Here is a 17572-nt window from a genome sequence, read left to right on the forward strand (position 1 = left end):
AAAATTCTCTGGTGTTCAAAGCCCTTCAAAGTCTGGTATGCTAATTCTTCAGTTTCCTTACACCTTACTTTTTCTGCATCTTTGCTATTTTGTTTGGTTGGTTTATTTTTTACATTTTATTTTATATGTGATGTCATTGGTATGGCACATCAATCTAAGAGGGACAAAATAATCCATTATTCCACTATCCCTCATGCCTATAATGTTCTCCCTGTTCATCTTCAACTTCTGCCTTCCCAGCCTTTCTTCAAGTTCTAGCTAAAATCTTATTTTTTACAGTAAGACAGTAAGTCTTTCTCAGGCCCTTTAATTTTGTGCCTTCCCTCTGTTGATTATTTCCAATTTATCCTGTAAATATAACTTGTTTGAACATAGTTGTTTGCATATCATTTCCCCCATTATACTGTGAGCTCTTTGAGGGCAGGAATTATCTTTTGACTTTCTTTGTTTCTTCTGTACTTAGAATAGTGCCTGATAGGGGGTAAGTAGATAAATACTTAAGTGTTAATGGGCTGACTGAAGAAAGGAACTAGATGCTAAGGGAAACAGAAAATAAAATTAAAATATGATTCTTCCACTCCAGAAGATTACCTGTGCAAAAACTTCTACCTATAAAAGCAAAATATATACACATTGAAACAGTTAAAGAGCAATTGCTTATGTTAAGTGTCAAGATAAGTATTAAGAATGAGTTTTAGATGAAAGACTGAAGGAAAAGATTAGCAGGAAAATAGGAGGCAGCATTTGAGCTGAGTCCTGAAAGATGAGTAAGATTTGAAAAAGTAGCAGGGAGCATATAGGGAAAAACATAAGTATACATATGTTCAAAATGGAAGAGTCCAAAATCAGCATGGTTTGAGATGTCTAGTAGAAAGTACTTGGAGTGGAACATTTGGTTAGGCAGAAGTATAAGATAGGTTTGCATAGATGAAAATAATGGCTTATAGAATTAGAGGATGTAGGAAGGGAAGAAACCTTAGAGACAATGTAATTCAACCCCCTAATTTAACAGATGAAGAAACTGTGGCCTAGATGCAAAGTGAAGTTACATAGAAAGTTAGTTGTCTGAGCAAGGACAAAAACTCCTTATGCCCTATCAACTGGCTTTCTGTCATTGCTTAATTAATTGATATTTTCATCAATAATTAATCAGTAACCAAAACTCAAATGAAGAGTTCTGATCATTATTCTATTATTTCTCAAAGGCATTGCTATGTCAAATATCTTCTGCCCTATGAGAGGGTGAAACTATAAAGAACATTGTATCCAGATTATATTTTTGTTTTCATTATTTCTATTGCCTGGCAAATTCTCTCCCCATTCCAGTTTTTTTTTTTTTTCACCTATTAAAGTCCTAATTGTACTTTAAAGCCCAGTTCAGATTTAATCCTTTACACAAAGTCTTCCCTGTCCAAGCTTTTCCTGGACAATGTAGCCTTCATTGTGTTGAACATCCAGCCACAGAGACTTTGTCTCCCCAGAAAAGAGCACCATAGATTTTTATATCTAGTATCTTTGTTTCACTTGTGCTAGACATATCTTCTCAACTAGGTTTTTAATTCTTGAAAGGCAGAGATCATTCTTTATCTTATACTTCTAAATCCCTCCACTTTCTGGCATCATACCTTAAGGAAATACTGATTAATTGTTTTGGGAAAGCTTATTAAAGTGCAGATTTGAGGGATTTCCCTGGTAAGATGGCTAACTAAGAGATTGCTTATATACTGGGGTCAGGTACATTTGCAGATTCCATTAACATGAAAATAGGATGAGACACCACAGATATTGTCTCTCTATTTGAAGAATGCCATGAAATTGCTTTTCAGGAGAATCATGATGAGATGTAAATGTAGTGCCTTAGAGAGACTGGAGCATGCATGGACATTCTGTAACTGGTTATCATTGGCAAGAACCTTTTTTTATTGGCTGCACAGTCAAAATTGTCAGTGTTTTCAAAAAGACCTGAGTCAGCTCCAGACATTTCTTCATCTCACTCTCTTAGCTGCAAGCTGAAGGTGGGACTACCATTGGGAGAGAGACTATGCTGAAAGAAAAAAGTTATGGGATCTTTTATTTCTGCCGCCATCAGCCCTTTAAAAATGGATCTTTGGTGACTTTCTCATTCATTCTTTGTCCATTCTAGGTACAAAGAATGGAGACTCTACACTTGGAACATAAGAGTCAGAATCAGGACTTATTTTATTTTATTTTCTATTTCTCTTAGCATCTAGTTCCTTTATTCAATCAGGACATTACACTTAAGTGTCCCAGGGAGCAAAGATTTGTCTTCAGGTATAGACTTCAGGACTCTAGCCCAGTGAAAGGATTAACCCAACAATCATTAGGTAACTAGGCATGACCTTGATGAGACCAGCACTATATAGGCACTGAGCTAAGTTTTGAGCCTAAATCCCACCTAATTTTGAAGTTGAATAGCGCAAAGTGTTTGTACATTGATTCTTACTAAATCTTTGAAATAAATGTTCCTTTATAAGAGCTAATTAATGTTAAATAGTTAAGTAGAAATCGGGGTCCCCTGAAAATGGGGGAACATAGTTGCTTGGGGGTTTAATCTGATAGCAGAGTAAAAAATACTTCACAAAACCCATAAAGTATCTGAGAGCACTAAGAAGGCAAAATTGTCTAACTCTGGAAGAGTGAGCTAGAAAGTACTTGTTATAGTTTCAAGCCCACCTTCTTCTTATCACCTAAAAACATCTAGAAATTGCCAAGTAAACAAAAAACACAAGAGGTGATAGGAAAGAAATCTGAAACCATCACTTAAAAAGTCAATGTAGAGACAGAAAATGAGGAAGCAATGAAAATCTCTTGAACCATGAAGGAAAAAAATAGGGCAATTAAATCCCATATCACCTTACTCTAGAAGAATGAAATAATTAAAATTAGAACCCCCCCAAATAGAGACTGTAATGATTACAATCCATGTAAGTCAGACCTTTTCCCACTCAAGAGTGATTGGAAGATATAAGAAAAGAATAGAAGGTGGACATAAGGACTGAATTTCAATTCAATTAAATAAATTTTGATCAAATATCTATTGTATACAAGACATTATACTAGAAACTTGGAATATAAACAAAAATGTTTCCTACTCCTGACACTTATATTCTATTGAATGAAATTAAAATTCTTTATGAAAAAAGGGAAAAAAAAGTTTTGCACAAATTTAGCTAAAATTAAAAGGAGAGTAAGTAACGGGCGGGGGGGGGGGGGGAGGAGGGAATCTTTGCAGTAAGTTTCTCTGATATCTTCCCCAAGTTAGATAGCTGATTCAAACTGATAAGAAATATTCTCCAATTAATAAATGGTCAAAAGATACGATACAATTTTTAGAGGAAGAAATCCAATCTATCCACAGTCATATAAAAATATGCTCCTAATCATTAATAATTAGAGAAACAAAAATTAAAGTAACTCTTGAGGTTCTACTTCATATCCATCCAGTTGGCAAAGCTGGCCACAAAAAGGAAAATAACAAATGTCAAAGGGGTTATGGGAAAACAAATATATTAATGTATTGTGGGTGGAGTTCAAAATTGGTCCAGTCATTCTGGAAAGCATTTTGGAACTCTGTTCCAAAAGTCACCAAAATATGCACCCCCCCAAAAAAAATCCCTTTGAACCAGGTACTTCTGCTATTAAATCTATACCTCAAAGATATCAAAGAAAAAGAAAAAGGAACCATTTGTACAAAAATATTTAGAGAAGCACTTTTTTGTAGTAGTAAATAACCATAAACTAAAGGAGTGCCCATCAACTGTGAAATGGATGAAAATTTTATGATATATTAATATAATGGAACACATTGTAACACAAGAAAGATGAAAGGTTTCAGAGAATATAAACAAATTGAGAAAATTTGTATGAACTGATGCAGAATGAAATGAGTGAAATCGGGAAAACAATTTGTGCAATAACAATAATAATAGTATTGTAAAAACATCCTTAAAAGATTTTAAGAATTTTGATCAATGCAAAATGACCAAGCACAATTCTAGAGTACCTATAATAAAGCATGCCACTTGCCTTCTGACAAAAAAAAAAAAACCCTCAGGTGAAGATTAAGGCACATAATTTTTTTTGATATAGCCAATGCAAGAATTAGCTTTGCTTGGCTATGCATATTTGTTGCAAGGATTATATATTTTTTTAAATCCATAGAGGAGCAAAGAGGAGATGGGAAGGACAGAAAATATATTTTTGCTCATGTAAAACAACATTTAAAATTTTTTAAAATTAAGTGCAAAATGAGAATACATGCCTTAGATGTGAAGCTGAAAAATCTTAGCAAAACAGTAGATTACCCTGAAAAAAATGGAGGAACTACTAAAAATATTCAATGACCCAATAAGAAATATTAAAGTAAAAATTGAAGACTTTGTAAGATACTTACTATCAGAAACAACTGACCTAGAAAACAGGGCTTGGGGAGATAATCTAAGAATTATTGGTTTCCCAGAAGAATATGATAAAACCAAAAAAAAAAAAAACAAAAAAAACCTGGAACACCATATTTCTGGAAATCACAAAAGAAAATTGCCTGAAAGAATTGGTACTAGAAGGCAAAATACATATCGATAAAATCTGTCAGCCACCATCACACTGTAATCTCCCTCCTTATTAATAATTTTATGAATAACTCATCCAGACTTGGGAATTTCAAGTTCTATAATTCTTAAGTCAATGACAAAATATTGCTATTGCTATTAAACAGGAAAAGAGAAATCTAAGAAACTACTTAGAATCCCATAAGACTATCAGCAACAAGAAAGGAAAGAAGGTAAAAGAATATAACCTATTGAGAAGATAAATTAATCTAAGAATAATTAATCCTACAATATTGATCATAACCTATAGTGGAAAAATTGACTTTAATATGATTCATAATTTCTAAGCATTTCTTTCGGAAAAAAGTCAAAGTTAAGAAAAATTTCTAAAATAAAAAAATAGAGCAATGCAATATCAGAAACCTTGAATTTCAATCCTAGCTCTACAATTTCCTAAGTGTGACCTAAGATGAGGCACTTGGTTCTCAGTACCTCAGTTATCTCTTCTATAAAATTAGGAAATTGGACTAAATTATTTCTGTAGTCCTTGTAAATTCTATACCTATGAACCATGATTCTGAGAACTGACAAAAAGAAACTAAGGAAAGAGTAATGAACTTGGAGGTCACAAAACCTGAGTCCAAATACTAGTTCTGATGCTGTCTTGCCAACTAGGGTGAGACACTTAAGTTCTCTTGGTCTCAGAGTCTTCACCTATAAAATGATGGAGCTAGATATTGATAACCTGTTGAAAATATGCAACTCTGTGAGTCTGTAACTTAACATAAAAAATTTGACTGTCTTGAAAGGCCCAGGAGATGACCCAATGCTTACATTCTTCTAAAAGGGGGAGAAAAGAAGGAATGATCAAAAAAGAAATACTAAAGAAAGAAAAAAAGAGACAGAAAAACAATATACATTCTAACAGGGGCTTCATAGGTGAAGGTTAATTCAAATTAAGGAATAAGAATAAAGAAGGAACCTCATCAATCACACCCTAATCTGGACCAAGCAAGGAAAGAAATCAATTTATTTTTTTACTAGTATAGGTACTAGAGGAAGTGAAATTTATCTATAATTAGTTATATGCTTTTATTTTAAAACATTTAAATATAGCAATATGGTTTTAAAAATGTTTTAGTGGCCAAAAATAAATGAAGTAAGCAGAAAATTGTCCTAGAATAGGAGGCAATGGAGAGAGGGGTCTACTCCCTTTGCTACACACACACACACACACACACACACACACACACACACACACATACACACACACACACACTCCTAATCTGTATGATTAACTACATGAAAAGTGTTCAAAATTCACTGTTAATCAGAGAAACTGACATTAAAACAATTTTAGGTGAATATATCTCATTTGATGTTTAAACAAGTAGGTATTCAGTATTCGCTCATATCCATCAAACTAACAAGGCTATAGAAAGATAGGCATATGAACTCTCAACTGGTTGAACCATGAACTATTTCCATCTTGCTAGGCAATAGTTGGAAACTTTGCAAAAAAATAAACACATATTGATGATGATGAACATTCATATGGTTTTTTAAAGTTGACAAAATGTCTTGCATACATCACCTTATTAGAAGAATCTTATAACATTGCTATAAGAGATATAAGCATTATTATTATTACTATTCTTTCCATTTGCAAATATAGAAACTCTTGCTTGGAGAGATTAAGTGAGGCCACAGAGCTAACATATCAGAGGCAGTACATGAACTTAGAAATTCTTGACACTCTAGCTACTACCTATAACCATGTTTATAAAAATACAATAAATATGTTGAATCTTAATACTATGGAGTAAGAGTTAAAGAAAACATCCTTTCTGATTTCAGAGAGGCCTGCAGAGACTTACATGAACTAACGTTAAGTGAAATGAGCAGAATCAGATCAGTATATATTTCAACAATAATAATATATACTGATCAATTCTGATGGATGTGGCTCTCTTCAACAATGGGATGATTCAAACCAGTTCCAACTGTTCAGTAATGAAGAGAATCAGCTATACCCAGAGAGAAAACTATGGGAAATGAGTGTGGACCACAATATAGCATTTCTACTCTTTCTGTTGTTGTTTGCTTGCATTTTTGTTTTCCCTCTCAGGTTTTTTTTTTTTACTTACTTTCTAGATCTGATTTTTCTTGTGCAACAAGATAACTGTATAAATATGTATACATGTATTGGATTTAATATATACATTAACATGTTTAACATGTATTGGACTACCTACCATCTAGGGGAGGAAGTTGGGGGAAAGAAGGGAAAAGTTGGAACAGAAGGTTTTGCAAGGGTCAATGTTGAAAAATTACCCAAGCATATGTTTTGTAAATAAAAAGATATATATATAACACATCCTTTCTGAAATGCTGTTACACAATCTTATCTAGCCACCTTGCTGGATCTCAATTCCCTGATCTATAAAATGCAGAGGTTTAGACTAGAGATCTCTGAAGGGATCCCATTTGGTCCTAAATCAATAATTCCATGAGTCAATAAATTAACTTGTTTTTGGTTAAAAAAAAAAAAAAAAAAAAAAAAAAAAAAAAAAAAAAAAAAAAAAAGGAGAGGACTTGTTTGAGTGTTTGCTGGGAAATATTTGTTTTGTCAAAACATAATATATCCATAAATTATCCCTCCAAACAAATAAAAAGGAATATGAACCTTTCTGTATCAACTCTTTGCTGGATGATAGAATGGAATTCAAAAAGACAGATTGAGTACAAGACTGATGCTTACCCCTGACTCAAACTTTTCAGCTTATATACATGATCTAATTTGATCTTTAAAAAAATTAAAGGGAAATTCACCTTCATATAATAATTTAAGTTTTACCAAGAGTTGTATTCATAAATGTATTATACTCATTTTAACAGATGAAGAAACTGAGGCTTAAAAAGGTCAAATGATTTGCTCACATATCTTACTTATCCTCTCAGAGCCAGGATTTAGATCCAGAATGCTCAATTATAAGATAATCCTTTTTTCTGCTATAACTTAATGTTTCTAGATTTTGATGGGTGGCATAGTAGATAGAGTGCTGAGCCTGACATCAATCAGCTTCCTGAGTTCAAATCTAGTCTCAGGCTTGCTGTGTGACCCTGAACAAATCACTTAGCCTTGTTTACCTCCATTCCTGATCTTTAAAATGAGCTAGAGAAGGAAATGGAAAACCACTATGGTATCTTTACCAAGAAAACCCCCAAAGGGGTCACAAAACCAGACAATTGAAAAATAACCAAACAACTACTGGGACATTAAACTTAAGAAATCTGGAGCCCAGTATAAACCAAACAGCCCAATGATAAGTAACCAGGACTATCTCTGAACACGTCCAAAGCTGTTCTACTTGGCTACATCTAGTCATGTCTCCGTACTAAAAATCTTAACATTTTGAGGTGATAGAGAAGTTCTTCTATTAACTGATGAGCAATAGAGGCAAATGGCTTGATATTTTTAAGGGAGTAGCCCACTCTCAGTTATTTCTATCTTTCTGGCTATGGATCACATGAAGACTAATTAAGCCATTTCCCATGTGAGATTGGAGAAGGATGGCTTGCCTTATTCTTCATCCTAAATACTATGTGGCTGTGAACACATTGCAGATAACACACATGTTTTCTCTAAATAAGCATAAGCCTGGATTTGGGGCTGCAATTTTCATGGTTTTTTCCCCCCTTAATTTTAGGTGAACATATCTCATTTGATGTTTAAACAAGTAGGTATTCAGGTTTAATTATCCTTATTTTACAGATGAAATCTGCCCAAAGTTACATAGCTAATAAAGTAGTCCGAGGAAAGTTTGATAGGATAGTATTAGGACAGGTAAACCTTAAAGTGGGTGCCCTGGACAGCCAGAATACTATAAGAAAGCAGTGGGCACCTGGAGTTACAGAGACATGGAACAGAAAAAGTAAAGATATCTGTAGATAAACTCTACTTGCCATATGCTATATCCTAAGGTTAGCCCCTAAAGGAATTTTCTTTATAAAGATTTCCAGCTGGAAAAACTATGAAGAAATCCGCAGGATTGCTGATGCTGGAGTCTGTCTTAGGCAAAACCATATTATCATCTTGTTCATTTACATATTCATTAATTTATTTATCTTGCTTTCAACTTTCTCCTATATTCAAGTTCATGTGCTAAATGTTAGAGAAGAGACAAAAATGTGTTAATCATAAGCTTTTAAACAGACTAGATGATTAACTAACAGGCATGTGGTAGATGGAACTTTAATTCATTGAGTTTCTGAAGTCTTTTCCAACTTTTAATACTGTTAGATAAACTTTGCCCTTGAAAGAGTTAAAAATTAGTTCTCTAAATTTATCTCTGGAACTTCCTCTGTTTATGTTCCCCTTATCCCTTATTCCTCCCTCTTTCCCTCAGCCTCTCAACTTTTTTTTTTTTTCCAATGTGCAAAATCCTTTAGCATGATGGACCTGTCTGAAGCTTCTTAATTTAATACCCCACTGAGACCTGGTCTTCTGAGGTGATGCCTCTAAATTATAATAAATTATCCCCCCAAATCTTTTCCTTTTCCTTAGTACAATCAATTTAGCTGGATATTAGAACATAATAATGTTGATTTACATTTATCTGAAGTTTTTAGATACACAGTCTTTTCCTCATCTAATGGAGGGATCGGATAATAGGGATTCAGTTCTTAGAGCATATGCAATAAGTAGCTATAGTCTTTTATTTGGCTATTGAGCCTCTGTCTCTGATACTACATATGTGACATTAAGCAAGATACATAGTAGGTGCTCAATAAATTAATTAGTTGGTTTGTTGATTACTGTAGACCCAGAAAAGAGGGTTTTCAAGGCAAATCCATTAAAGAGTGAAGATAGGAGAAAGGAAATAGAGACTGAAAGGAACTACCAGGACCAAAGGATCATAGATAAAGAGTTGTTCATGTGTTCCTGCAAACCAGTTCAAAGGAAGTAAATCCTATAGTGATTTATTTCCCCCTCCTCCACCTAGAAAACTGAGAAATTAGTTTGAGTTCTTGTATTTCTGATGATGTTTCAAACAAATGCTTTGGTTTATAAAGCTGGAAACATACCCAGGCTTTAAAACAACAACATAAAACCTAAATTTTAAAAAATCCTCAAAATAACTGAGGGAATACGTAGATCAGCTTGTTCACAATGAAGAACTCTTGCAACCTGTTTTTAGATGAAGCTTATTTGTATATTTTATTATTGTTGTTTCTAAAGCTCAACCATTTGCTTCACTGTTAGAACATTGGTCTGGATGGGCCACTGTTCACACCCATTATGGCAATTCTAGTGTTTTCAGATGTTCTGAACATTTATCATTATCTCTTTCAGGAACAGAAATAAACATGCACAATACCATGCCAGATCTTGAATACACACACATATTAACCATAGCTCATAGAATCACATTTTTGGGAGCTTAAAGAAAACAGAGACCATTTTGTCCAGCCCTAATCTGTACAGTTCAGTTATAGGTGCAGATATAGGAAACAACTTTCTCCATTTTTTTTTGTTTCCATTGCTCAAAATAATTCCAGCAAAGTAAGTCTTGGTTCTCATCTTGTCCCTGTCCCTAGGTAGCAATGTGATATCTCAATTTTTCCATATATAACAAAATGTGGAATTTGGACTAAAAAATCTTCTAGCTCTAACATTACATAATGCTCAGTGACTCAGACTTCGACAATTTTCTTTCTGCTTTTTATTAATTATTGAATTAGGAAAATGCATTATCTATTATGCTCTATATTATTAAGTCTTTGGGTATAGCAGTTTTCTCACCTATTAAAAGCACTTATTTCACAGTATGATTGTGAGGATTGAATGAAATAATATTTGTAAAGTATTTTGCAAATCTTCAAGCTCTATATAAATGTTTTTATTATAATTGTTATTACTACTAATATTATTATTACATGTAATATTTATTAACTACAAACAACTCCCTTACCTCCTTGACTCTGTGTTATGTAAAAAAAAAAAGTGTGAATTATAATCCCTGTAGTATTTTTGCTCACTGAGTTTTTGTGAGGCTCAAATGAAACAATACAGGTAAAGCATAGTTCAACTAATTTCACACTGGGTAGCATTGGTAGCAAGTATTCTGAACCTATTCAAAAAAAAAAAAAAAAAAGGAATCAAAACTGAGGAGTAATGGGAATCCTCATGCTTAACCTAATGGCAGAAAGGTGATGATGTCTTAGTTTTTCTGTGGTTCTCAAGTATGTGAGTAATCTATTCCTCAACTCTGCTTCTTTCTATAAGGCACACAAACTCATTATCTAGACTTTGAGGAACATTGTGAATTTGCCCAATCAGAAAACAGCTTCAGGCTTCCACCTCTGGCAAATAGCTGTTCTACTTGATTTTGCTGTTTCCTAAGATTTTCTCCATTCAGCTGTTCCATCACAAGCAAGGACCTCTAACTGCTTCTCATCTTAAGCAAATTAACTCATTAAGTGGCTCTGGTGATGAGAAACCACCTATCACTGTTACACTGGTGGTTTTCTCACTGCCAGTATGGGAGTTCTCTTGCCATAGTTGGGTCATGTCATTTCTCCTTTCCCTCCCTCATCAGAACTGAACTTGAACACTCTTTTCTTTGCCTGACCCTATAGTTAGTTATGGGGGAAAGTGACAGAGTGAAATTACTTACCTAAATATCAGTTACTATTTTAAAGAGTAGGACACTGAGACCCAGTGAGAGTTGCTATTGCTTTAAATAGTTGGAACTGTGCCAACATTATGGAAGGAATCATCATTTAGGTGTCCTTTAGGTCACTTCTAGAATTAATTTTTAATTATATCGATTCTCTCTAACTGATTTAGCTTCTAGACACAACTGATTACCATTAACTTAATTATGTGATCAAAAAAAAAAGGGGGGGGGGGGCTGGGCTTAGCTGTCACCTTCTTTTGAAGCTTTTATTCACCCGGGACCAACCTCCCACCCCAAACAGAAAATATTTATTCTCTCCTTTCTCAAATGTCCCTAGAACACTTTGGATATTTCATTTTCCCCATCAATGCCCATATTATTTTTATGAGAGTACTTATTTTAATTAACCCATCCCCTCAATAAAATATAAACACTTGAGAACAGTCTATCATATTTATCTGCACCTAGAATTCTTTTCTGTTCCTTTTCTATGCATGGAAAATACTTGAGAAACATTTGTTTGTTGAATTGGCCTAAGAATCAAGATACCAGGGTTCTAGTGCTAACTCTTCCACTAGCCAGGTGAGTGATCTTGGGTCAGTTACTTTTCTTGACCTTAAATTACACATCTGTAAATCTAGGAGGGTTGGATTAGCTGATCTCTAAGATCCCTTCCAGATTTAGAATTTATTTTATCACACACACAAACACACACACACACACACACACACACACACACACACACACACACACACACACACACTTGGTCACTCACTCCCCAAGTAGTAATGACAGGAACTAGAACACGAGAATCCAATATTGCCCCAAAATTAGAGAGAAAGAACATATGGAAAATTCTAAAGAGTGTTGTTCTGAAATAGAAAGAAAATGTCCCAAGAGTAGGAAAATTTGACAAACTTCCATTCCAAGGGTACATTCCTTGGACTATACAAATTAGTTTGGAGATTAGCTAGGATTCAAAAAGGGATAAAGGCAAAAAACTCACAGCCACACCAATTCTATCCTGATCTTTAATTCCCTTACAATACTTGAGTGTCCATATTTACATGTGCTGACAACTGGTACATATACAGGACTTAAGTAAATGAAGTTGACCTGGAGAATGTAGGAGACAATTTAAAATGATATAAGAAAAAGAATGAAAGACAAAACAACCAATAGAGAAAAGCTGATATAAGCCTGGTTTTTAAATATAAATCAACAATAAGGTTAATAGTGATAGATGAAGTTTAAAAATTTTAAGGATTATAATGTGGTGTCAAATGTTATACAAAGATAATTAAAGAAAAATCCTCAGTGAAAAATAAAATTTTGTGGATTCCTCAAGATCATAGAATTGCAGAAAATAATTCCAGAAGAGTTTAAAAGCAAAATGCAATTTCTAAAAAAAAAAAAAAAAAGAAAGAAAGAAAAAAAAAAACCAACAACAACAACATTATTATGGAAACTGGGTAAGAAAATGAGCTCAAAGTAGAATTAAGCAAGATAGATTAACAGAGTATAGAACTTGGGAAAAACATCTGAGAAGAAAGTCTCCCCAAATCAGAAGAGATACTGAAAAAGAAAGTGAAAGATTTAGAATTCAAAAATACAGAAGAAAATTTGGCAGAATAGTATAAAAAGACATTAATTTTGAAAGCATATATGAATTCTATATATGTCAAAGAGATTAGTCTTGAAGATATGGACAGAGATAATAAGATCATAAGTCTCTCAGAAGAGTATGACAATTATTATAAAAATCTGAGTGTTTTTAAATACTGTAAGAAATAATATGAGAAAAGTATCATGAGTCTTTAAATACATACAGCAACCTAGTGATCAAAATCATGGATGACCACCAAAGAAAAATTTGCACATCAGACTCCACTGCAGGATAAACATCCATAGTTCCACCTTCATTTCTTCATCTATAAAAGAATGCCAATTGAAATAACTCAGGATTATCCTATAGCCACAACAAATCAGAAAAAAAATGGAATATTATAGACTATGTTAAAATAAATAAATATATGCATATATATGTAAACAGATATATGTGTATATATATTTATATATCAGTATGTATTTGTGAATTAATGCTGAAAAGTGGGGTTTGCTCATTAATAAAAATATAGATCCCTTCAAACAAAAAGATGCATTTGGGGTACTATAGAAAAATAACTGAGCAGAAGATTCAGTTTTTACAGACTAAACAAGATAACTGAAAAGCTGAGTATATAATTTAGAAATACATTTAACATGTTTGTTCATGTTTAACCTATATTAGATTGAAGGTAAGGGAGATAGGGAGAAAAATATGGAATGCAAAATCTTACAAAAATTAATAACTATCTTTACATGTAATTACAAAAAATAAAATACTATTAAAAATTAAAAGATGAGTATGTCTATCTTTTAAAAAAAAGACTAAGCAGTGAAATAAATTCACTCATGTTTATAGGCCATTGTGTGTCTGTGTATATGTGTCTGAGAAAGAGAGAGAGAGAGAGAGAGAAAGAGAGAGATTAGATTATTAAAAGAGACTTGAAGAATTGTCACAAACCAAAAAGCAACTAAAGAACTAAAAATTTAAGGGGGAGAACTAAATTAATATTTTAAAATTAATTCCCACATTTGCATAGAAACTATTCAATAACTTACATAGAAGGTTAACAGGTTGAAAGCTTACTTGAATGGGGTGGGGGGAAGGAGAGAAATAATTCCTAATCTGCCTTTGAACAGAGAAATGATAGTAAATCCTTTAGTCTTTCAATAAAAGTGGATATTGTGGGAAAGTAGAATGAAGAGTGAATGAGAATAACTGGAATGGGGGAAATAAAGGACAAGTTTCAGTCTTAAATGAAAATTTAAAGGATACCATTAAAGAATATTCCAATCTTTTTTCCTTTGCTCCTGACACCATCTCTTGTCCTTTTCTATAGAAGTTTGCCCCTTCAATGATCCTCTTTTCCTAATTTTCAACCTCTTTGTCCACTACCTTCTTTCTTCTTGTCTATAAATATGTCCAAATTTTCCCTGCCTCTAAAAAACCTTCACATAGTCCTACTATTTCCTCAAGTTATAAGCATACATTTTTTTTCTTTTTATTAACAGCTAGACCCCTATTTTTAAAAAGCTGTCTATTCATTGCCCCCACTTTCTCATCTCCTACTCGTTTCTCAAAATCTTGAAATCTGCCTTCCATTCCCATCATTTAATGACCTTTCTTCAGGTTTCAATAAACTGGGCCTTTCATTGGTAATTGAATATGTTATCCATTCTCCATGTATATTCTCTCCTTTTTAGATTTCTGTGACATTGCTCTGTTGTGCTTCTCTCTTCCTATCTGTCTGATTAATCATAGGTCTCTTCTACTGATACATATGATCATCCCTATGCTTAGCCTTTCCTTCCCTTTGATATGGAAGGATGTACCTCAAGGTTCTGTCCTGGGTTCTTTCCTTTTCTCTCACTATAACATCTCTCAGTGATCTCATGAGGTCTCGGGATTCAACTCTGATCCCTATGCAGCTAATTCCCCAAACCACATATCCAGTGGTCATCTCTCAAGTTCCATTATTACACTGTGAATTGTCTGCTGGTCATCTTTATCTGAATATCCTTTAGTCATCTCAAGCACAACATGATCTAAATAGAAATCATCTTTCTCCAAAAACTTACTTTTCTTCCTGAACTGCCACAGTCACTGACATTCTTCCAGTTATCTAGGTTAAAAACCTTGAAATTATCCTCAATTTTTCACTCTCTCACCACCTATATTCAATTAGCTTCCAAGTCTTGGTAATTGCTTTCACATCTATCACCTTCTGTCTACTCACATCACAATCATCCTAGTTCAGGCCATCACTTTTCATTTGGATAATTTCAATAGTCTCTTAATTGATCTCATCTCTGCAATTCAAACTACTGCCGAATTGATATTCTTAAATCACAGGTCTAATCATATCATTCCGTAGTTCAAAAGTTTCTCCTCCTCCTCCTCCTCTTCCTCCTTCTCCTCTTCTTCTTCCTCCTCCTCTTCCTCCTTTTTCTTCTTGTTAAGTGACTTGCCCTGGATCACACAACTAGTAAATATCTGAGGCTGATTCTTTTTTATTTAAAACTTTTTATTTATATCTTGTGTCTTAATTCTTAATTTCCAAATATATCTCCCCACCCCTGCCAGCAAATAAACCTAAATAAGAAAGTAAAAAAAGAAGAAAAGTTCTTCAGCAAAATTAACCAATGAATCAATTGAATCTGATGTCATAGGGAATGTTCTATAAACTTAGTCCCTCACCTCTGGGAGGTTCATTTTCTCATCTCTTTATTAAAAATAAACTTGATCATTATAATTACAAAGGATTTAGTTTTGTTGGATTTTATTGTTGTTTACATTTGCACTGCGGTAATCATTGAGAATACTGTTTTCCTAATTATATTTAACTTTATTTTGCATCAGTTCTTATGTATCTTCTCTGTATTCTTTGTAGTCATTTTTTATGGAGTTACATTCTATTACATTCAGATGCTACAATTTGTTTAGTCATTTCTCAGTCAACAGGCAGTTATTTTGTTTTTATCTTCTTGCTGTTATTTTTAAAAAGTGCTACTATAAATTTTATGGAATATATAGGGTCTTTCTTCCTATCTTTGGTCTCCTTGAGGTATAAGCCTACTAGTGGCATTTCTTGGTCAGGAGATATGGACAAATAAATTATGTAGTCTAATTTCAAAATGCCTTCCAAAATGATTGATTCCCAGATCCACCAATAATATATTTGAGAGTTTCTTTCAGTTTTTCTATCATTGATGATTTTCTACTTTTTCCTCTTTTCTAATTTGTTTGATGTGATATGAAACCTGTATCAACTTAATTTCTCTTATTAATGACATGCAGCAATTTTACAAGATTTATTTATAGTTTGCAATGTTTTCTTAACTTTTCATTCTTATCCTTTGGCTCATTGGTGAGTGGCTCTTGATCTTATTTATATTAGTTATCTATATATACTTGATGCAAAGATTTTAGTACCAATTGATAGCTTCCCTTTTTCTTTCATGGTCACTTTTGGTTTTTGTTTAGGGTAGGGCACAAAACTTTTCCAATTTCATGTAATGAGAAATATCTGTTTTTATCTTTTGTGATTGCCTATATCCTTCATTTGTTTAACAATTCTTTCCACAGACTTTTCATAGCCACAGGGCTATAAAAGGTAGCTGCCTTTGTTCTTTTCTAATTTTTCATTAATATTTGGTTACATTTTCTATTTTGAGATTATTGTCGTGAATAATAGAAAATATTTTTCTAAACCTAAATTCTAACAATTTATGTTTCCCCAGTAATTCTTATGAAAACGGGGACTTCTTCCCCAAGTAATTTTTGTTCTCATGTTTACCAAACAATGGGTTAATGAATTAAATTATTTTTGATTCTTCCTTATCTGCTTTTTATTTTTTAACCAGTACTAAATAGTTTTGAGATAATTCACATACCATTAGATATATATCAAATTAAACTTATAAAGCAATAATTATTAAATCAAAATTTAAAATTATAAAGCTCTACAACAGTGAATGAGGTGAGATGCTTGTTGTCTTTATTTAATAAGTGAAGAGGACTGGGTCCCAGTAACAAAGTAGAGTAACAAAACCTGCTCATCTCTCTATCTCAGGCAATACTAATGAATGAGGACTCAAAGAATCTCAGATTAGGAACTTTTATGACATTAAAAAAAGTCGCTTTGATATGATTAAGAAATAGGATCCTTTGTCTTTTTTCCTTTGATCTTTTTGAAGCTACTCCATCACCCTTTGCTCCAGTCCAATGATCCTCTCTTGACAAATACTCACTCTCCTGTCTTTGCTCATATAGTTTCCCCTAAATTTAACACTAGCCATTCCTATCCAGAATGTTTTTCCTCCATTTCTTTTGTCTAGACAACTCTCACTCTTCCTTAAGGCCCCAAGTTTTATTCCCTCCTGAAAACTTCAACTATAATTGTCATTGACTGCCCCTTAAATGACCTCTTAGAGCATGAATCATCTATTACCACTGAATTCAGCTCTTAAACATATACTGGCTCATACTGTTTTCTGTTTGTTCTCTTCCATGTAGCTTAATTTTCTCTTTTTAATTAAAGTTAAAAGTCTCTTATAAGTTCTATATCTCCTTTATTTCCCATAGTACCTTGTAAAATTCAGGGCATATGGACATAGTAAATGCTGATTGGTATATGATACAGAAACTTGAAGTAGTATCTCCCAAAGAAGAATTCTAGGTGAGATAATTCAGATGCAAGATAGCCAAATAAATCC

At 33.2% G+C, this 17572-nt stretch overlaps 1 protein-coding gene across 3 annotated transcripts in view; it reads right to left on the reverse strand.

Moving 5' to 3' along the window:
• Window positions 1–17572, reverse strand: part of AMOTL1 (angiomotin like 1) — a 241743-nt gene that overhangs the window by 176422 nt on the left and 47749 nt on the right. Inside the window, exon 1 of one of the 3 annotated variants that reach the window (XM_074304490.1) lies at window positions 14936–15018. The exons of the other annotated variants lie outside the window; for them this stretch is intronic. The gene's annotated coding sequence lies outside the window, so the exon portion shown is untranslated. Of the gene's footprint in view, window positions 1–14935; window positions 15019–17572 lie in introns of those variants that run through there. 3 annotated transcript variants of the gene reach the window in all.

The sequence above is a fragment of the Sminthopsis crassicaudata genome, chromosome 3 (assembly GCF_048593235.1).
Source record: "Sminthopsis crassicaudata isolate SCR6 chromosome 3, ASM4859323v1, whole genome shotgun sequence".
Lineage (NCBI taxonomy): Eukaryota > Metazoa > Chordata > Mammalia > Dasyuromorphia > Dasyuridae > Sminthopsis > Sminthopsis crassicaudata.